This window comes from Odocoileus virginianus, chromosome 22 (assembly GCF_023699985.2).
Source record: "Odocoileus virginianus isolate 20LAN1187 ecotype Illinois chromosome 22, Ovbor_1.2, whole genome shotgun sequence".
Lineage (NCBI taxonomy): Eukaryota > Metazoa > Chordata > Mammalia > Artiodactyla > Cervidae > Odocoileus > Odocoileus virginianus.
Genome location: NC_069695.1, coordinates 28,559,637 through 28,582,192, shown reverse-complemented (window position 1 = coordinate 28,582,192; position 22,556 = coordinate 28,559,637).

Here is a 22,556-nt window from a genome sequence, read left to right as displayed (position 1 = left end):
TGCTGCCTCTGTGCTGGGGCTCAGAACAAATTGATGAGAGTGAGCATCTTGGTCTCAGCCTTCTGGTTCTCTGGGACAAAAGCCCCACCAGTTTGCAAAGCCAGATGTTATGGGGGTTCAGCTTCCCATTGCTGGTCCTCTGGTCTGGAGAACCCAAAGTGGGGCTTGATCTCCTCACTGCTCAGGGGGACCCTGTGGTTGTACTATCCCTCCCATTTAGGAGTCACCACACTGGAGGTGTGGGTCCTGCTAAGGCTACATCTCGGCCCCTCCTACTATCTTGGTATGGCCTTTTCTTTCTACCCTTATTTATTAACAACACATCTGTTCTCCTGGTCTTCGGGTCATTCTTGGAGATAGCTGTCCTATACACAATGGTAGTTTTGGTTTAGGAGGTAACAATCTCAGAATTTTCCTGCTCCACCATCTTGGTCCAGACCTCCCTTATTTGTGTACTATAATCTAAAGGACACATTATAGTAAGTACCCAGTAGTACCTATTATTTTTATCTTCTCATCAGATTTTGGTTCAGTCACATGACCAGTTCCAAATTTAGGCCATGACATTTAAAGTGAACTGATTGAACCCTTTGGCAGATGGGACTGGCTTATGAAAAGAAAAGAAAATCTTATTTTACTAAACCTACAGTTCTACCTGCACTGTGCTAGATCTATATAATTGATTCTTTCACATTGACTGTTGACAATTTGATCAGTTCTTTGTGGCCAACATTAGTGACAGAAGCCAAAACAGTTTGGCCTACAAATATTGAACTTGGTAGCGTTATGAAATGTTAACTCACATCAAGCAGCCATGTAGCAGTTTAACAACACACATATTGGGAGGTTGAGGAACAAAAAAGCCACAGAGAAAAAGTCATTTGAGTGATGGGGCAAATTCTTCTAGGTCAACTACATTTGGAAAATGTTCTTTTTCTCCATCTAATATCCAGGGTTTCATAAAAATATTCCAGGGCAATAGTATAAACTTGGTAATGAATTAGCACAGCCAGGTGAATGCTGAAGTCAAAGTGTTAGTCACTTAGTTGTGTCCGACTCTTTGTGATCCCACGGACTGTAGCCCACCAGGCTCGTCTGTTCCTAGAATTCTCCAGGCAAGAGTACTGGAGTGGGTTGAATTCCTTTCTCCAGGGAATTTTCCTGACCCAGGGATCACACCTGGGTCTCTTGCACTACAGGCAGATTCTTTACCATCAGAGGCACTCAGGAAGCCCAGGTGAATGTTACATGAGTGGAAATTATATAAAAATGGACTTTAATCAATTAGTACTTCTGGGATTTCTCACATTGGAGAAATAAGATCAAAAACAGAGACAAGGATAGCAAAAAAAAAAAAACCAAACAAGAGAAATTGGAACACAGTTGTTTAAATTTGGGTGGTTGATGCTGAAAATTTTGCCTTCTAAGGATTCTTTGGATAGGGAGAGAGAAAGGAATTAAAATTGTTTTCTTTTTGACCCCAGAAAGTGACAAGTTTGCTACCTCAAATAATAACACAAGCACTATTGTGCATTTGTGTTCAAACTCACTAGCAGGTAAGGTAAGCAGGATTTGTTTAAAGAAATTTTGCTTTTTCTGACATAGGGATAAGGACAGATACTGCCACTACCATAGGTCTGACTTAACTAATTAGCTTCTGAAAGAAAATAGTTCTGGTTTCCATTTTTCAAATTCCACTGAAAAGGGGCTTGTTTATTACAGTAATTACACTATAAGCATCCATTTAAAGAAAACTACTATGGAAAATTTGATGAAAATGGGCTTTAAGCTTTCTTTGGACCCCATGATTTAAGATTTTTTCAAAAACAGAGCAATCTACAGAAACCTGAGTCTGTGAAGTGGCAGTTGCCACCCATCTAAATTCATGTTGAGTATTAAGCATGGGTAGAGTCTGAAATGATGAACAAACAGTCACTTAGACAGCACATATTGCAGAAATATCCCATAAAGATGCAAGAGTCTGCATTAATCATCTGAGCAGGACAATGTGTGACCTTTTCTAATAAGAACGGGAGCATCTAAAGTGAACATTAAATTTCACTGCGGCCCTATTTGCTGTCTATCTGTGGCATTCATCACTGCTGAGATATAAACGTCCTCAGACTTTTGGAATCTGACAATCATACTTCCTGGAGAGGGAATGTTCTGAGGAGTGTGGAAAGCTTGTTCACCCCCCAGTTTTGGCAACCTTAGAGCCATTATGGCTTCGTGTCTCTTTCATTATGAAAGCAGAGCAGCTGTTGAGTGAGCAAGGTTAACAAACCTTGGAAAAATATTAAAGTTAATTTGTTTGTAGGGCTTTCCTAAACCCAGAAGTTAGAAGAAGATTATTTTATATGGGCCCATTAGTCTTTCAATAGTTGAATCTGCAGAGCTACTTTTAAGATTGACTCTTTGGGTTTTAAGTAGATATTATTGAGGGTGGGCATCTGTTTAACTGGCATGTGGAGTCACGAGGGGCTGATGGGTTGGCATAGAAAGTGCTTTGGACTAATGACCTGTTCAGAGACTGGAGAGTCATGAAATCTCAGCTCAACTTTTGACATTTAAAAGCCTTTGAAATTAACTGGTGAATAGGATCAGTGTCCATACAGAATCAAAACAACTAGGTGGAGAGAGAAAAAGTAAGTATAAAAGTTATTTGGGTGAATTCAAACTTTAAAAATAAGATCAGTAAATTTAAGTCAACCAAATTTGAGCAAGTGGTAGGGAAGGATGACAGGAATGGCCTGAGGTTCGGTCACATCTACTTCTTAGGTACCCCAAAGCTATGCAGTCTTCTCTGAACCTCAGTTGCTTCATCTTGAGCTTGTTATGATGAGTCTGGCCTGTAGATTTAATTTGAAGATTAAATGTAATAGATAAGACCATAAGATTAAATAAAATAATGCCCTAGAGCCTAATCTTTATGTGGTTGGTGAACTACACAAATAGTACAGGAGTTGCATTTCTTAGGGAGTTGCATTTTTCAGAAACTCTAAGGGCCTTTCAGATAGAAAAAACAGAGTACTTTTAAGACTTAAATATTAATGCATATATATGGAATCTAGAAAAATGTTACTGATGATCCTATCTACAGGGGAGCAATGAAGATGCAAACATGGAGACGGGATTTCTGGACACAGAGGGGGAGGGACAGGGAGGGAAGAATTGAGGGAATAGCACTGAAACATATGCATTACCATGTGTAAGATAGCCAAAGGAAATATGCTGTATGATACAATAAGCTCAAATCAGATGCTCTGTAACACCCGAGAGGGGTGGGATCAGTGGGAGGTGGGAGGAAGGTCCAAGAGGGAGGGGACATGCATAAACCTATCGCTGATTCATGCTGATGTATGGCAGAAACCAACACAATATCGTAAAGCAATTATCCTCCAATTAAAAATAAATAATTTTAAGAAAAGGAACTTATAATGATCAAATCTAACTAAAGAACTAATGTCAAGGTATGAGAGCTATATATAGATGTAAACGGTTTTTATTATCTTGAAAAAGTGAAAGTGTTAGTTGCACAGTCATGTCTAGCTCTTGCGATCCCATGGTCTGCAGCTCAGCAGGCTCTTCTGTCCTTGGAATTCTTCAGGCAAGTATACTGGAATGGGTAGCCAGTCCCTTCTCCAGGGAAGCTTCCCAACCCAGGGATCGAACCTGGGTCTCCTGTATTGCAGGCAGATTCTTTACAGTCTGAGCCACTAGGGAAACCCTTTTATTATCATAGTATGAACAAATTAAAATATTTTATTTGGTTGAAAAAAAAGGATTTAAACCTTGAATGCTAAATATTTTGGATTTTGACAGAGGGACAATAAATAAGGATTTTTTTTAGAGACCTGCTCCCTGCTATTCAAAATATTTCCAGTTTGGGTTAAATATTCTGAATTTCAACTCTAACCTAAATGTTCTTTGTGAGGATCAGTAATTTGTGCACCCTGAGCAGCAGCATCTGTTTCTAGATTGGGGTCTAGAAGCTCAGTGTCTGATGGACTCAGGCCAAGGTTGATTGGCATATCAATCAAAGAGATGAAGCTGAAGGCCAGTTCAAAAGGGGTGGCTGGATCTCAGTCTGAGGAAGTTGAGATTTGAAGAACAGAAGTCCCCAGGCACTAGGGGTTGAAGTGTCTATTGAGAGGTCCACCTCAGAAGTCTTGAAATCAGTAGGAAATGGCACGGCCTGGAATTAATTGTCACCAGGCTAATGCGAGCTGTCTGCGGCTCGTTTCCCTCCCTGTAGCCCCTGAATGCTCTGAGACACTTTGCTAAAGGCAGAGCAGTCAGGGATTCAAGAACTGTAAGATCTTACCAGATCCTGTCCAGCAATACTCCTCCGTCTTGGTCAGGGTATGTGGTGTCAACACACAAAACATAGCATCTGTCACATCAGGTGAATTCAGGGAATCCCACTATTCTCAGGACATGTGTGATTGGAGAGACTTTGGAGAACCCCCCAGGCATCTGAGCCCTCCTGCATCTGGGCTTTCTGCAGGGTCATGAAGAGACCAGTGCTGAGTGCTCAGTGCAAAGCGTCCTAAGGAAGCCTCTAGAAGAATCTGTAGTAGTGAGAAATTGATTGCCAATGACTTTTGAATGTAATATAGGGAAACAAATATACTTCAAAATATTTTGATTTATTTTGATACTTGCATTCAGGTTCAATGAGCTGAGAGAGGAAAGAGGAACAATTACAGAAAAATGGAAAAGTGAGGAAGTGACATTTTTGCTTTTGGAGACCAGTGATAGAGGTACTCTGCCTTTTGTGGTTCACAAGCTTGCTTTATGTCAGGAACTGTTTTAGTTACTTAGCTCATCTAATGGCCTTTCTTTAGGCCTGTAAAGTTGATATTATCAACACTGCCATTAAACAGAGTTTAAATAATTTGTCCAAGGACTCAGAGCAGAAAGTCAGGTCTCAGATCCAGGTGTTTTAGCTCTGGAGTCCACATCCTCAATCCCTATGCCCAGCTCACTTCTACTTATGTCTCCATCCTTAATGCCACTTAGTTTCCACAGAATAGAAAATCACTGTATTGCTTTGCTTTGTCAGCATTCCCAGGAATACATAAAAACCACCTTTGTTAACTGGACAAGAACATGACTAACATTGACAAATACAACGGGCTCTCAACTTGCTGGAATCAATTCATGTAAATTAGACATTACCACAATGTCTTTAAAAGGAACTCATTCATTAACTTAACAAGTCCTCATTGAATGCCCACTACATGGCAGGCATTAAGCTAGATATATAGGGTTTTGTGGTGTGCTAAAGACTATTTAATAGTCTCATCCGACTCTGAAAAAAACAGCATGATATTTTAAGGTTGAAATATTCTACATTATCAGGTGGCAGACTTACACTAAAGATAAACTTCAGGGTTCACACTCAAGGTAAACTTCAATATCAAACTCCAGGCCTCAGGAGACTGCCTATATCTACCTTTAACTAGTATCAGCACAAAACAAATTAAAAGAACTCTATATATAAGTTTAAGTACTGTGTACAAATAATGCAGTCACACTCCTATAAAGGAAAAATTGATCAGTTCATTTACAAGAGAAGGATGAGAAACGTTAAAATTAAAGTCATGCCTTTCTGATATTTCTACACAGGAAAGATAGGGGGAGCATTTAAAAAGAAAAGAAAGATTTGCTATGAATCAGTGAGCCAACAAGTGTAGAAACATGACAAGAGTTTTGGTCAAAGGTTTTCTGCACTGTGCTTTCCATGACCTCTGAAAGCAGAGTATCAGACAACTGGTTGGAGAAAGAGTGAAAGTTGCAGTTCTATTATATAGTAATTTCATGTCAAAAAGGAATTAATTGTCCCTTCTCTTTGTGCTCTTGATAGTTGTGGTCAATGAATTGATCTGACACTGAAAATTAATGCCTGCCATATATTTTGTGTGAAATGATGATACTCTGCTTATCAAGTTGTCAAGGCAAGCCGTTACCTTTGCTGAGATATCTATCTGAAGTTTAGCTTTTCCAAAAAATTGAAAAATCTAGATGTTTTATGCATCAACCACACTTCCTATTCAGTGATGAGGTTCTCTGTACCTATCCAAAAGATCAGCATTCTCTTCAGTTTTATTTACAGGTAAAACATAAGTGAGGTAAAACACTGTGAGGACAGGAAAATTCAAACAACTAAAAGAAACTGATGAACAGGCCATGCTATCTCAGGCAGAATCATACAGAATAGTCTCTTTAAGAATTTCAGAGGTGCAAAATTCAAATACTGTTCAAGTGATTAACCAGTGACAGGTATGTACATCAATGGTTAGTTGAAACTTAAAATGGACTCAAGGTGTTTTGGGGGGCGGGGCTAAGCTTATCTGCAAAATGTAGATAACACTATCCTTGAACAATGTTAGAGATCGATGAGGTAATTTATGTAAAATGAAATTGATTGTTCCAGGAAAAAAATTAAAAAAAACCTCATCTACAGACTCATCTAAGTATTCTGGACATCAATTTTTACCTGATCTTATTGTTAATGAAGCAAATTAGTGCTATTAAGGAAAAGTCAACATTAAGTAGCAAGTCCTTCATCTGAGAGCAGCAAGGGGAATTTTGGCTAGAATCTAGAAAGAATCTAAGCTGATGTCTTTCCTATAGCAGATAAGCATTCTATTTAAGAGTTTGAATATACTGGCTGTACTTTAGTTGGTTTCTACTTATATTTTGTTTTTGTTGGGAAAACATATCCTCTTAGAAAATGATAAGAATGATTATTATTTAATAGTCTTGATAATCAACATCTATGTAGAATACAAAGCATTTAGTAACAAGTTGAATGTTTGCATCTTCTTATATTTATATCTGCAAAGGACCTCAATATATATATATATATATATATAGTTTATGTTTACTTGCTAAGTCATGTCCAACTCTTTTGCAACCCCATGGACTGTAGCCCACCAGGCTCCTCTGTCCACAGGATTCTCCAGGCAAGAATACTGGAGGGGTTGCCCTTTCTTTCTCCAGAACTATATGTGTGTGTGTGTGTATATATATATATACACACAAATATATATGTATACACTCTTGGATAGCATAGCTTAAAATGTATTAAAAATTTTTAAGACATTGATTATTTTTCAAGAAGCATGTTCTTCTGTGTGCATTATGCATTAAAAAAATTTTTATACAAGTTGCTACTTCACTAATGACAAATTGGCAAGGGATCGAGAGAAGTAATAAATGCATGTCGATTTTCCTACAAAATTCCCTTGTAATGTTAATAAAAGGGGCACAGTTACAATGTCAACTGAAGAACTGTTTCCTTTTCCAGACACTTGTTCTTAATGATGAGTTATACTTGAGGAAGACAAATACTGTTCTTTCCTAAAGAACTCATTTTTCCCCCATGATGGAAATTTGAAGTCTATGATTTGTCACAACTCTCAGCAGGAAGTAAAATGGCCAAGCATGGCTTAACATGTCATTTATTCAAGTAATGTGGTCTCAATTTTGTGGGTGACAAAATTCTCCATCTCTGGTTTGCCCTTGGCCACCATTTTAGTCAGTGATTACAATGAAAGAGTGAAGTTTGGACTTTCAGAGTGGCTTTATCCTGGCTCAAGTTCAGAGTCACCTTGTTCCATCCTGTAGGAATAAAACTTAGATGTCGTCCAGTAAGAAAAAGAACTTCACCATCACTAAGTATCTTAATTACTTTTCTGTATATGGAAGTTAACCTGAGCCTCTAAAGATATTCCTTCCATGTATGGTGAAAGTTCCCCAACAAAAATGTGCATGTAATATAAATAGATAACTTTCCAAACATTTTTAAAGAGCACAGCCCAAACTGTAAACCCTGCTGTAAAGGAAAGTAGCTTTACAGAAATCAGGGATTAGTCTATAAATTTGCATGAGTATGCCTCAAGCCTTAAGGACAGGATATCTGCATTGGCAGCTGAATGTGGTTCTGAATGAATGGAAATAAAGTCACCTTCCAGTTCCTGCCACTTAGAAGAAAAGCCACCAGGAAGGAACTTTCCCCAACAATGAACTGTTTGACACAAATCCTCTGCCCTGGTTGTATGGGCTGAGTACATTACTTCTTTTCATTTTATCCGCCTAACCTTTCTCTTAAGTCATACTGTATCTTCAAAGACCAAGTGTCCTTCAACCTCAATTTCCAATGCTCCAGTTTGAAATGTTAACAGTATTCAACTTTTCCCAAGTATTATACTCTAGGTCTGTGTAAAAATTAAAAACTTAAAATCTCATCAAAATGTTCCTGAAAAATCTCTTAAATATTTGATGAGAAAGAGTACAACCACTTGATTTTGTATGTATAACCTGCAGACATCTTGAAATGTTCTTCTATTAGTCAGTGTTTCTCTTTGACCCTCAACTAAGCACTTAATATTTTTCTCCAGGATTTAAGCAAGTCATCACCACCCACATTTTCTGGGCCATCTTCATAAAAAATCAGAAAACCTTTAAAATCATTTATACAGTCCTTTCATATGTCTCATCAGTGTACAAACACCTTTTCTAAAGCTTATTACCTTAATTCCTTGCAGGACACAGTCATTTGAATGGTTTCAGAGGAAACTGTCAAAACTGTTTAAAACGCTTTCTTTCATTTCTCAATATTTTTATTATATGTTCATTATATACCTTATGAAATAGTAACAACTTCTTGTTTAACTTAAATTTTGAACACTGACCCATATCAAAGGGTATATAGTCTTTACAAACTTTGATTTGTGAAGTTATAGGGGCGCTAGCCCAGTTAACAAAGCAATTTGTTTCTCGTGAAATTAAAGGAAATCTCTCTGGATCCAGACACCATCTGTTGAACAAGCTAGTTAATACAGTAGAAAGAGCATAGGGGTCAAATTACCTGGATTCAATTAAATCCTGGTTCTGCCTTTTCCTATACAAACACCCTGAAGTGAAATTCATTACCTTAGCCCAAGGCTTGTTTCTCACATTTTAAATAATTATGATAATATTGCAAAGTTCATAGGATTATTGGGAATTTGAATAAGATACTGCTTAAAAAAATCACTTGCATGAAAAATACAAATATTGTTCTTAACTGTTTTTGTGTTTTTTAAAAAGTGTGTAGCTTGGAGAATAAAGTAATATAGTGAGTTTGACGGAGAAGGCAATGGCACCCCACTCCAGTGCTCTTGCCTGGAAAATCCCATGGGCAGAGGAGTCTGGTGGGCTGCCGTCCATGGAGTCGCAAAGAGTCGGACACGACTGAGCGACTTCACTTTCACTTTTCACTTTCATGCACTGGAGAAGGAAATGGCAGCCCACTCCAGTGTTCTTGCCTGGAGAATCCCAGGGACGGTGGAGCCTGGTGGGCTGCCGTCTAAGGGGTCGCACAGAGTCAGACACGACTGAAGCGACTTAGCAGCAACAGTAGCAGTAGCAGTGAGTTTGAATGTATGTGTGTGTGCATGCACATACATGCACTCAGTCACTTCAGTTGTGTCTGACACTGCAATCCCATGGACTGAAGCCTACCAGGCTCCGCTATCCATGGAATTCTCCAGGCAAGAACACTGGAGTGGGTAGCCATTCCCTTCTCCATCAGTTCAGTCCAGTCGCTCAGTCGTGTCCAACTCTTTGCGACCCCATGAATCGCAGCACACCAGGCCTCCCTATCCATCACCAACTCCCAGAGTTTACTCAAACCCATGCCCATTGAGTCGGTGATGCCATCCAGTCATCTCATCCTCTGTGGTCCCCTTCTCCTCCTGCCCCCAATCCCTCCCAGCATCAGGGTCTTTTCCAATGAGTCAACTCTTCACATGAGGTGGCCAAAGTATTGCAGTTTCAGCTTCAGCATCAGTCCTTCCAATGAACACCCAGGACTGATCTCCTTTAGGATGGACTGGTTGGATCTCCTTGCCATCCAAGGGACTCTCAAGAGTCTTCTCCAACACCACAGTTCAAAAGCATCAATTCTTTGGTGCTCAGCTTTCTTCACAGTCCAACTCTCACATCCATGTGTGACCACTGGAAAAACCATAGCCTTGACCAGATGAACCCTTGTTGGCAAAGTAATGTCTTTGCTTTTTAATATGCTATCTAGGTTGGTCATAACTTTCCTTCCAAGGAGTAAGCATCTTTTAATTTCATGGCTGCAGTCACCATCCGCAGTGATTTTAGAGCCCAAAAAGATGAAGTCTAACACTGTTTCTACTGTCTCCCCATCTATTTCCCATGAGGTGATGGGACCAGATGCCATGATCTTAGTTTTCTGAATGTTGAGCTTTAAGGCAAATTTTTCACTCTCCTCTTTCACTTTCATCAAGAGGCTTTTTAGTTCCTCTTCACTTTCTGCCATAAGGGTGGTATCATCTGCATATCTGAGGTTATTGATATTTCTCCTAGCAATCTTGATTCCAGCTTGTGCTTCTTCCAGCCTAGCGTTTCTCATGATGTACTCTGCATATAAGTTAAATAAGTAGGGTGACAATATACAGCTTTGATGTACTCCTTTTCCTGTTTGGAACCAGTCTGTTTTTCCATGTCCAGTTCTAGCTGTTGCTTCCTGACCTCCATACAGATTTCTCAAGAGGCAGGTCAGGTGGTCTGGTATGCCCGTCTCTTTCAGAATTTTCCACAGTTTATTGTGATCCACACAGTCAAATGCTTTGGTGTAGTCAATAAAGCAGAAGTAGATGTTTTTCTGGAACTCTCTTGCTTTTTCGATGATCCAGCAGATATTGGCAATTTGATCTCTGGTTCCTCTGCCTTTTCTAAAACCAGCTTGAACAACTGGAAGTTCCTGGTTCACGTATTGCTGAAGCCTGGCTTGGAGAATTTTGAGCATTACTTTACTAGCATGTGAGATGAGTGCAATTGTGCAGTAGTTTGAGCATTCTTTGGGATTGCCTTTCTTAGGGATTGAAATGAAAACTGACCTTTTCCATTCCTGTGGCCACTGCTGAGTTTTCCAAAGATCTTCCTAACCCAGGGGTTGAGCCTAGGTCTCCTGCATTAAAGGCAGATTCTTTGCCATCTGAGCCAGAGTTTGAATAATTACATCCAGAACAGCTTCTTCCTGTGAGTTGTTCATATGGCCTCATCAGAGAGCAATTTAGAAAAAAAACCAAAACACTAAAGAATGGTGATATCTCTTCTTCTATACTTATTTCCTTTTCATACATGCCTAGTTCCCAGGTATTTTGGTAAAGTTGAATGTTGGGGTTTGTTTGTTAGGCTTTCAAGAAGAGACTTGGATAGGGGTGGTATGGTGCTTTTTACATTTTAGAATAATCATCCTTAAAGTGACCAGGACCTCCTAACTGAATTGTATCTCACTGGCCTTTAATCTACCACCGCCTCTCCTATCTTCCTATAGGAGTGGAACATCTATTGTGGTATATAACAGAGATCTGGGCTGGATGGCTATTGGGATTAGACCACAAAGTCTCTAATACCATCCACTTTATTTTCAACATCAGAGTGATACTTCCTAATCATGATGCTCATAACTGGGGGTGCATAATATTTGTGATTTTTAATTTTTTTAAATTGAAGGATAATTGCTTACAATATTGTTTTGGTTTCTGCCTTACAGTAACATGAATCAACCATAGGTATGCACATGCCCTCCTCCTTCTTGGGAGGGATGTTTAAGGGTGTGATTCTTTTTTTAAACACATGTATAATTATCACCTTTGTTGTGAAATGTCCATTCTCTTTTGTGTGGCTGTGTTAACTGAAGGCATATTCACTAAAGTCTCCATTGGCTGACTCATGGCTGCAACCTGAATGTGGCTTCAGTTTTCCTGGAAACTTTGGTTAAGTTGATCATGTCCTTCTTTCACAGGCTCACATTGGCTTAGCTTTTAATTACTAGCATTTTCTCCTAGAGTCAGTCTTCAATTTTCTTTTCTTACTGCAAACATCAACATGCAATGAGATCATCATCTTCCAATCGTTAACTGGCACTGACACAATGATAGCTTTCAAATATTGGTTTTCGGACATTTGCCTGTATTTGCACTGTGGACGCCTACAAATCAAACATAGTGCTAAAATTAAAAAACTTTTTATCTTTCAAAAAAAAAAAAAAGGAAAGAAAAGAAATTTACCATTTCTCCTACAATTCTTCTTTCAGTTAGTTATATCACTTTTCACTTAATCTGGTAAGACAGAAAACATAAAGAAATCTTATACTCTATCCTTCATAACAAGTCAGTCAGCAAGACTTGTCAATTGCCTTTTCAAAATGTTTCTTTAATCCAACCATTCGTTTCACCAGAGCTGCCCATGTTCTAGTGTAGGTCCTTAATTATTAAGTCTAATTATTTAATCTAACAATTATTAAATCTAACACCTAATAGCCTCTTCTTCCTTCCATTCCCCTTCCATGCAGCGACCCAGTCAACTGAAAATGAGATTCACCTATGTCAATCTTTTTCTGCTTAAAAACAAAAAAACTAAATAAAAACTCAGTAAATAAAAGCTGAACGAAAGACTACTTTATTAACGACCTATTCTCAACCTATCTGTCCAGATTCATGGCTCTAGGATTTTATACTTACATTTTTTGCATGGCTCCCCCTTTCTTCTTGTTGAAATAAACATTGATGCACTCTTTAGTCCCTTCGCTGGGACACTGGGTACCAATTCCTCTTAGCTCTTAAAGGACAACACTCCTGCCATCATCCCCTCTCTCTCTCTCTCCCATGTCATAAGGTATTCTCTTTCCACTGAATAATTCCCTTCACCATATAAACATGCTAAAATATCTCATTTTAAAAACCCTACCTTTTTCATGTCCCTCAAGAGATAATGCTCCATGTTTTTATGGACTTTTTAAAAAATATTCATTTTAGGAAAAAAAAAAAGTGGGAGAGAAATGAAATAAACTTATGCTTTAGTTCTGCCACTTTAATGTCCTAATTACTAGAGATTATAATACCTGATAATTATAACTCAAAATTCTTTGTTTCTTAAGACAGTTTTGACTATTTTCATAGGTTTATTAGATAAGTTTTATGATCATTTTGATTGGTCTTACCCAATCCCACTTCCCCTTTAAATACCCTTCAAATTTTGATCAGAGTTGCTGATGTTTTTCAGTCACTAAGTTGTGTCCTACTCTTTGGGACCACATGGGATGTAGCACACTAGGCTCCCCTATCCTCCACTATTTCCCTACTCAACCACTGTTGAGTCAGTGATTCTATCTAACCATCTCATCCGTGGCTGCTCCCTTCACCTTTTGCCTCAGTCTTTCCCAGCATCAGGTTCTTTTCCAATGAGTCAGTTCTTTGCATTAGGTGGCCAAAGCACTGGAGCTTCAGCATCAGTGCTTCCAATGAATATTCAAGACTGATTTCCTTTAGGATTGACTAGTTTGATCTCCTTGCAGTCCAGGGGACTCTCAAGAGTCTTCTCCAGCATCACTATTTGAAAGCATCAATTATTTGGCTCTCTGCTTTCTTTATGGTCCAAATCTCACACTGGTACATGACTACTGGAAAAACCATACCATTGACTATATAGACCTTTGTTGGCAAAGTGATGTCTCTGCTTTTTAATACACTGTCTAGGTTTGTCATAACTTTCCTTCCAAGCTGCAAACATTTTTAAATTTTATGGCTGCAGTCACTGTCTGCAGTGATTTTGAAGCCCAAGAAAAGAAAATCTGTCACTGCTTCCACTTTTCTCCCTTCTATTTGCTGTGAAGTGATGGGACTAGATTCCATGATCTAATGCCCTATTTTTAAATTCACCTTTTCAGCAGAAGTCATTCAAAGAATTGTCTATACTCAAGACTTCTTCTTCCTAAACTCCTCCCCTGATTTCATTCTAATCAATTTTTCATCTCCAGAAATCCACTAACTCCTCTCCAGTCAACATCAAGTATGATTTCTATGTTACCATTTGAAGATACTTTAGGTTTCATCTTACTCTATTTATATCCTTCAACAAAGGTACACTCTTCATTTTTGAAACATTGTCTTCACTTGAACTCTGGGCTTCCCTTCTCTCTTGAATTCTCTCCTTTCCTATCCCCGATTGTTTCTTGATTCCACTGTACCTACCAGATTCCAAAAGTTGGAACACCCGAGGGCCGAGGGCCTGAGCCTCCAATCTTCTCTGCCTGCACTTACTCCATTGATGATTTCATCCATTCTGACTGTAGTAGTTCCACAGGTAAACCAATGACTTCCAAATTCATACCTCTTGCTCTGACCTTATTCTTTAACTTCAGATACACTTGAGTACTTGCCTACATGAGATTTCACTTGCATGTCTGATAGGCCTCTTAGGTGTTCAATATTGAGCTCTGCCCCTATCAGTATCAAGTATGCTCTGCATAAAGTCTTCCCATCTCAGTCACTGTCAACTCCTTCTTCATTGTTCAGGCCTCAAAATCCATGGAGGCATTTTTAGACAAGTTATTCCCACATTTACACCATGGCAGTGGCCTCCTAGTTTGTCTCTCTGCTTCCATCTTTGTCGTCCGTAGAGTTGGTGTATGTGTACAGTCGTGTCTGATTCTTTGCAACCCCATGGATTATAGCCTGGCAGGCTCCTCTGTCTGTGGAATTTTCCTGGCAAGAATACTGGAGTGGGCTGCCACTTCCTCCTGCAGGGGATCTTCCCGACCCAGGGATGGAATGATTGTCTCTTGCATCTCCTGCATTAGCAGGCAGATTCTTTGCCACTGCCACCATCTGTGAATCCTGTGTCCTTCTTTGGTCTTTTCCTGACACAACATCCAGAGTGATCTTTTAAAGTATCAGTGTAATTGAGATCATATCAGTCCTTCTCTTCAAAATCTTCAATGCCTCCTTGTTTAACTCAAAGTAAATCCCCAGGCTCTTACTCTGGCCCCAAGACCTTCTGTGGTCTTTCTCTTCTACACATTTCAAGCCATGATCACTTGATACCCTCCTTTCCTCACCCCTCAGCTCTAACCTATAGGCCTCATTTCTGTGTCTGCAACATCCCAAGGATGCTGTGGTCTCAGGGCCTTGGTACATTTTTCCTTTGCCCAGAAAACTTCTTCCTCATATCCATATTGCCTTTTTTTTCCACTTTCTTTGGATCTCTGTTTATCAATTTAACCTAGAGGTCTTCTACCACAACATCATGTAAGTTACACACTCCTCCTGCTATATCTCTTTATGATACTTCCTAGTACTTATCACTTAAGGAATAGGAATTTGATATTTAAGCCCAATTTATAGCATTAGGATGTAAGCTCCAGTGAGCAGTAGGACTTACCTGTTTTTATTTGTTGATAGCTTCTTTGGACCTAGGTAAGTACTTTGCTGGGCTTCTCAGGTGGCACTGTGGTAAAAAACCCACAGGAGAATGCAGGAAACTGAAGCAACTTAGCCCAAGCACAAAGTACTTTGTCATGCCCTACTCCAGGGGATCTTCCTGATTCAGGGTTTGATCCTGGGTCTCCTGCTTTGCAGGCAGATTCTTTATCATCTGAGCCACCAGGGAAACCCTAGTTAAGTACTAAGAGCAGGAAATATATACTGAATAGAAAAATGGTTAACATTGTGCACGTATACCTAAGTAAGCAAGGCTTTTTTATTTATTTATTTTTAAGAAAATTCATCACAATTTCTGGCAAAATGACTCAGAATGAAAGTGGTCTGCCATTTGAGTAATCTGAAGAGAGCAGCCCGGGGCAGTTCACATCATATTTTGTTCAGAAATAAACATCAATAGTAATTTAATTTTTAGCTAAGGCAGTGGCTCTTCCAAAAGGATAATTAAACCTTCTGAAACGAAGAGGGGATTAAAATTAGTGAGACTGGAAAACCAAGAGGAGTTTAACGACCAAATCGAGATCTCTACTTGATCTTGGCCTTGATCAACATGCCCCAGTCTGGTGACCCCGCAGAGATCATTAGGACAAAGTTCACTTTTTCTCCCACTCTTTTTAATGCTGGTGATGGTCATGCACAGGCTGAATGTAGGGAAGTTTGCAGCTGGGAAATTGTTCTTCTTACAATCAGAGTGGAATGAACCTGATAGATTCACTGGGCCAGTGATTTTCAACCATTTCCCCCCAAAAGTGATACATTTAATACCTGCCAGGTAGCCTACCCCTGAACTTTGTCCTCACTTCACTCACTTGAGTTTGCTGCACAGGTGATATCGCCCGTGGGTTCTGTGCAATTTCAAATCGCTACCTAAATGCCCCTCTGCCAGAACCGTTTCTCCCCTCCATTTATTTACTGGCATCATGAAGCTGGGAACTGTTTTCTAGATGAAACCTGTCATTTTTCAGAAAAGAAATCTGAGGCTTACAGAGAATAAGCAACTCACCCAAGACCATGGAGACAGAGAGTAAAGATCTCAAAAGTCAGAGACTAAGAGATCTGGAGACTGAGCAAGACATCTTCCTGGCATGATATTTATTTCTCTGTTAGTGAGAAACAAGTGTCAAAGGGACAATGGCCAAGCCATCAGTTGGGTTCAGTTGCTCAGTCATGTCCAACTCTTTGCAACCCCATGGACTGCAGCATGCCAGGCCTCCCTGTCCATCACCGACTTCCGGAGTTTATTCAAACTCATGTCCATTGAGTCGATGATGCCATCTATAGATTGCATCTAAATATGGCCAAGACATATGCAGAAATAAACCCTGACCGACCACCTGCCGGGACCAGTCCAGGAAGCCAGGCTGCTCTCCACTATAACCAATCCAAGAAGTCAGAGTGCTGTCTGTAAGAACCAATCCAGGAGACTAAGCACAGCCATGTGACAATGGGTCTGAAATGGCTAAGATGTGATTAATATTAATAACTGACAACTTCCCTAATTTTGCCCTCTCTTCCAACATAGGACCAACCTGAGAACCCCAAACATGAACCCCTGACCAATCACAAAGGATGCTCACAAAGAATGCCCCACCTGTAGCTAGCCCACCTGCAGGGCCTCCATGTCAACAGCCTCCAATCAGGGCACACCTGATGTCACCCTGCTTCCACGAGAAGGCTTGCCCATGTCTCTACCTGCCTTTAAGTTTCTGCCAAACACAAGTGATGGTGGCTGACCCCTTGCTATAGAAAGCTCTGAATAAACAGCCTCTTCTTGGTCTCATGTGGATGAACTGATTTCCACAGCTCTCATGGACATCCCATCAGACACAGTGGGCGCTACCCAACTCTGCAGACCCCAGACTTGGACCACGAGTTTCCTGAGAAGACAGAGAGGCCCCTAGTGCCCCGCTGCAGACAGCTTGTCAAGTCCACGCTTATGTGGTAAGTCAGCTTTAGCTCCGAAGTTTGCTGTCTTTGTGTTGAATTTCTCAGCTATTTATTCCCAGTTTGGTCCCCAGATTTTGTTGTTGGTTCCTATTTGGTTGGCATCCTTGGTGGAAACAGGCTTTTTCATCCCTGTTGCTCTCTCTTTTGTTACTGTTCTTTGTTGTGCTGTGTAAAAGTGGGTTGTGGTTATAAAAGGAGAGTAATTGTATGACAGGCAGGGATTCTTGAAGTCTGTTGTTCTAGCTGACTTCACACACTGGTGACTTTGTGGTTCTCTATGCTGGTATCTACGTGGACAAGCTTTGTTGTGGGTCACCAATACATCCTAACCATGTCATTGTAAATGAAGACTAAATTCTCTTGAATTCCTACTGCAGTACTGTATTTCACATTACCAAATGGTGTTGTCTTCCATATTTCTATAATGTGTAATGTGTTTATTACTGTCAAAAAACTTTACATTATTACTATTATTCATTGTGTTCTAATACTCTCTGCCAGAACTCCTGGAAGAGAAATTTGGCTCAGTTGGCAAATTTATCTAAGGCCGGTTCTGGGCACTTTTTGGTTCTGTCAAGGTGTCCTGCCTTGTATATGATAGACATTTGTACATGGTTGCTTTTCTTAAATGGGAAGAGAAGGAGGGAAGACAGCTATAGAACTTCAAGCTGATACCCATATATTCATTTGATCTGACTCCATGACTGAGATTTTATTATCTGTATCTTAAACATGAGTAAAAATAGGATTGGAACGATTCAGTAACTTGACCAAATCACACAGCTAGCTAGTGGTGGATTCAGGTGTTCAAACCTAGTCTGTCTAACTTCAAAGCCTACTTTCTTTCTGCTTTGCCGCATTAACCCTTAAAGCATAAACACAATCACAGCTTAAAATCTGCAGTAGAATTGGATGAAATGATGTTAACACAAAAATATTTAAAGCATCACGTTTTTTTTTGGGGGGGGGGTGCAGATTTCTGCTTGAGGTGGAAGAATCCTGGGTTCTTCTGTTGCTAGAGCGCTTGTTTTGGAATTCTGGCTCCTAAAGCAGGAATTCAGCACAGCCCGCTTTCCTAGTTAATGAAGTGTGTGCTGCCCTCTACTGGTGCCGAGAAAACACTACCTCCCGCTTTGTGTTGGCTCAGCACAGCGAAGGATGTCAAGATTCAAGTCTCCCTGTCGTTTTCAGAGATTCCCAGTGCCTCTGGTTTCTCTCTGTTGCATTTTCTCCTTGAATAAACTTAACGAACTTCAGATTCTTTCCTTACCAATCTCTTCTGGCTATGTCGTTCCTGTTGATACATTTTAGATTTAGCAGAGGAACCTAAAAAAACGAAAGCTACATCTTCCTTAATGGAAATGCAGATTAGAAATTGGCACGTGTGCTAGGATCAAGGATGCAGCAGTCCTTGTTATTTGCTCTCAATATTGCCCTAGATTATAGGTGACTAGTATGTAAACTTTTGAAGCCATTACTCTTCCCTGTGCTATATAAAACTGATGATTGATTCTCAGTAAGCCAATTTTAATATTCACCTGTGCATTTAATCATTCATTTATTAAGCTAAAACCTGTTAAAGTCTACTCTGTTCCACCATGCTAGTGGTGAGGTGGTACAAATGAGAAGAAGCTACCTACAGTTCAGCAGTGAAGATGGGCATGCAAACAAATAATTGCAATGCAGTTTAAATAATGCTGTGATCTTTACAGAGTGCTGCGCATTCTCAGAAAGAATGACTAATCTTTGCATGAATGTTACCAGGAAACTTTACGGATGAGAGTGTGCTTCCATTCCCAGATGGGGAAGAGTTTACATGATGGATAACAAAGGAGGGGGATTTCAAATTGAGGGAATTCATGTCAAAGGTGTGAGGATAGGGAAAAATGGAAAACAAAGCCAGAACACGTGGTTCTATGTGTTGACATGAAGAATATCCAGGGAGTGTGTGAATGGAGTCTGGGATATAAAAAGAACAGAGTTTTGAAGGAGAAAACTTCCACACATGATAAATTTGGGCTATGTATTGTATGTATTATGTACACAGAGAAAGATGGCGGGAAAGTATTGAGTATTTTCAATCAAAGATTCTTATTCAGGTTCTATCTTGTGCAGTATAAAGTGGGAAATGACTAATGTAAAGGAATCAGCGGGAATACCAATTCTACTTTGGAAAATGCATGTTCTCTGGGATATTTTCTGAAATCTTCTGCCTGATGGCCTAATTAGATAACTACTGAATTCTACTCAATACTTTAATATGTAACCATATATCAACTCTTTAACGTTAAATTGAATTTGAGGGTAAGATATTTTGTAACTATCGCTTGAATAAGAGAAATAAAACAAACTTTCTTTTCCAATAGCCACCACCCACCTCCATTTCAGAAAACAAAATTCTCCACTCTACTTTGTTCATATAAAGTAAGTTTCTGACTACATTTTATCTACTTTATGTGGGTTTGATTTTTTAAAATGAACTTTACATGTGTATTATAAAGAATACTTGATATAAAAATTCAAAAAATCAAAAAGTGGTTAAAAATTATCCTCTTATACCCAACAACTACCCTGAAGAAGGAAATGGTAACCCACTCCAGTATGCTTGCCTGGAGGATCCCATGGACAGAGGAGCCTGGTGGGCTCATGGGGTCGCAAAGAATTGGACACGACTGAAGCGACTTAGCATGCACCAAACAACTAAAGATTCCCATTTTAAAGTGAGCAACACTTTGCTGCTAAGGTTTTCTAGGCTACATGTTTTATAGGAAGAGTTAAAAATCTCCCATCAGAAGCTCATATGGTGTCCAATTCAGTGTTACCAATCACGGGTAAACTGGATGTTCAGATGGTGCTTCCATGGCCATTGTAATTTGTTGCAATAAACTAATAGTTAATAGAAGTTTAAAACAATACTACCGTTCATACCTCTGGTATGGCTACAGATTTATTTACTTCATCATTAATTAATTTTCTATTTATAGGTAACCAATAAAGTTGCTGCTAGGAAGTCTGCCATGCTATCATATCTAGCTAATGAGTTTTACCTAAACTCTCATTAGAAAACTTTTCAATTAGGCAGCACTGCCTTATTGGGTACAGTGTGTGGGAGGAAGTGATATGAAGGAAAACCTCTTATATTAACGAAAGAATTTACTCTAATTTTATTAGTAGAATTCATGGCTCAAAGCCTTGTTTATGAGGCCTGTTCTCACTTCCTGCATCTCTGATTCTGTAGGCATTTTTACATGCAAGATATACTCAAATTCTATGAATATATTGTCATTATTTTGCATTATATGTAGCTCTTCATTTGTAATTTGAGGCTAAGTTTATCATTTTTAAATTTAATTTCTTTTAATATCAATTTTAAAAGTTTTTGTATCATTTTGAAAGATTAATTTCCATTGACAGTTATTACAAAATATTGACTCTTTTCCCTGTGTTGTACAATATATCCTTGAGCCCACCTTACACCCAATACATGTTGTTTAAGGACTCCAAACTCACTTTTGGATAATCACCACTTATTCTTTTATATGCTAATAACAAAACAGAAAATACCTAGAAATATGCCAAAGAACGATGATCCCTAGGTCTTTTGCCTTGGTCTTAATTATTCACCAGCAGTTCCAGGAACGACATACTCCCACTTTTAAGGGCACCCTCTCCTTGATGTATTTGATGTAGATGAGCAGCTGACTGGGGAAACTGACCTAGTAGTGAAATGCTCTACTACTGAGAAATTTGAGTACTAAAAAGCTAGTGTTGTAAACCAGCTTCCGCCAGGTAGGCCATGCCTCTGTTTCTATAGCAGGCATGACTCAGTGGGAGAAAGTCATCATTCATCTCAGCACAGACACTAAGTGGGAATTCAAGTGAGAATTACTGGCAGGTGTCACCTGCTCCCATCGTTGGGTTGAGTTGTATTCATCTTTCCATAAAGAGCATTCTCCAACAGTATCACTTGGTCAGAGTAAAACATGCTGCTGCATTTTCATTTCCAGAAGCAGGGTGAGCATCAGTGTTCTCTGAGCTCAACTTACCTCTGAGGCAAGTCAAGCCATGTTGGCTTTTCAGATGATTTTGAGTAGCCTTAATGGTCCTCTGGATAGTAGCAGGCCCTGATCTTTCTTGGTTCTGATGTGGATAACTATTAGTCAAATAATAGACTCATCATTTGATCTGAAGGGTATTTGCTGTTTTCCTTGAAATGTGAGAAAGTCAAAAGCCCAAAATTTGGAATGGCTTTTATTTGCCCCTCAAAGATCCACTCTCCACCCGTCTCTACCTTCCTCTGTAATTTAGGAGGCTGACTGCACGGTTGCATCAATCCATCTTCATTGTCCTCTGCCTTTCTGTTGGATTTCTGGAGAAGGGGGAGAGGGGAGTCAGGCAACAGACAGAGAACTGGAAGAAGGAGAAGCTCTGGTCCTTATTCCCCCACTTGTCCTGCTATGCCACAGGTTGGTAGTGGTTGCATTCTACACTGAAGGCCATGGGCACCACTGTGGTTGTCTTCTCCTATAGCTAGAGTCTCATCCTATTCTAGTAACTGGTAATCCCCTCTCCTTGAGCACAGACAGGTAGAATCTGTGATTTGTTTCTAAGCAACACAGCATGAAAAGATGATCAGATATCACTCCCTTGATTAGGGTTACATGGCAGAGATCTATGGGGGTCTCTAAAGCCTTAGGGAAGTCTTTAATCAGCATGAAAATGGGATCTCAGGCCTACAAACACAAGGAGATAAATTCTGCCATCAGCCCAAGAGTACTTGGAAAGGAATCTTTCCCTGTTCAAGTCTTTGATAAGACCATATCCCCAGCCAATACCTGGACTGCAAAACAGTGAGACCTTAAGCAAGGGACCCAAGAAAGCTGTACCAGAATCCTGATCCACAGAAATTATGAGATAACACGTGTGTGTTGTTTTAAGCCACCAACAGAAATAAAGCCAGCAATAGAAAACTAATACAAGTCCCTTCGTTAATGATCTTTTGAGGGTGACATCTATTTCTTTCAAGGACACTAAATGAAACAGGTGGACCAGACGTTGGCCATTACTTTTTGTAAAAGGCCCATATAATAAACATTTTAAGCTTTGTGGGTTATAAATGATGCCTGTTGTATATTCTTTCTCTCTTATAGTCTTCTAACTATTTAATAATGTAATAAACATTCTTAGTTCTTGGGATATATGAAAACAAGTGGTCTGCTAGATTTGGCTCATGGGCTGTAGTTTGCTGACCTCTGTTTGACAATCATATGGTACTATGAGATGAGTTTGTATTATATTATTGTA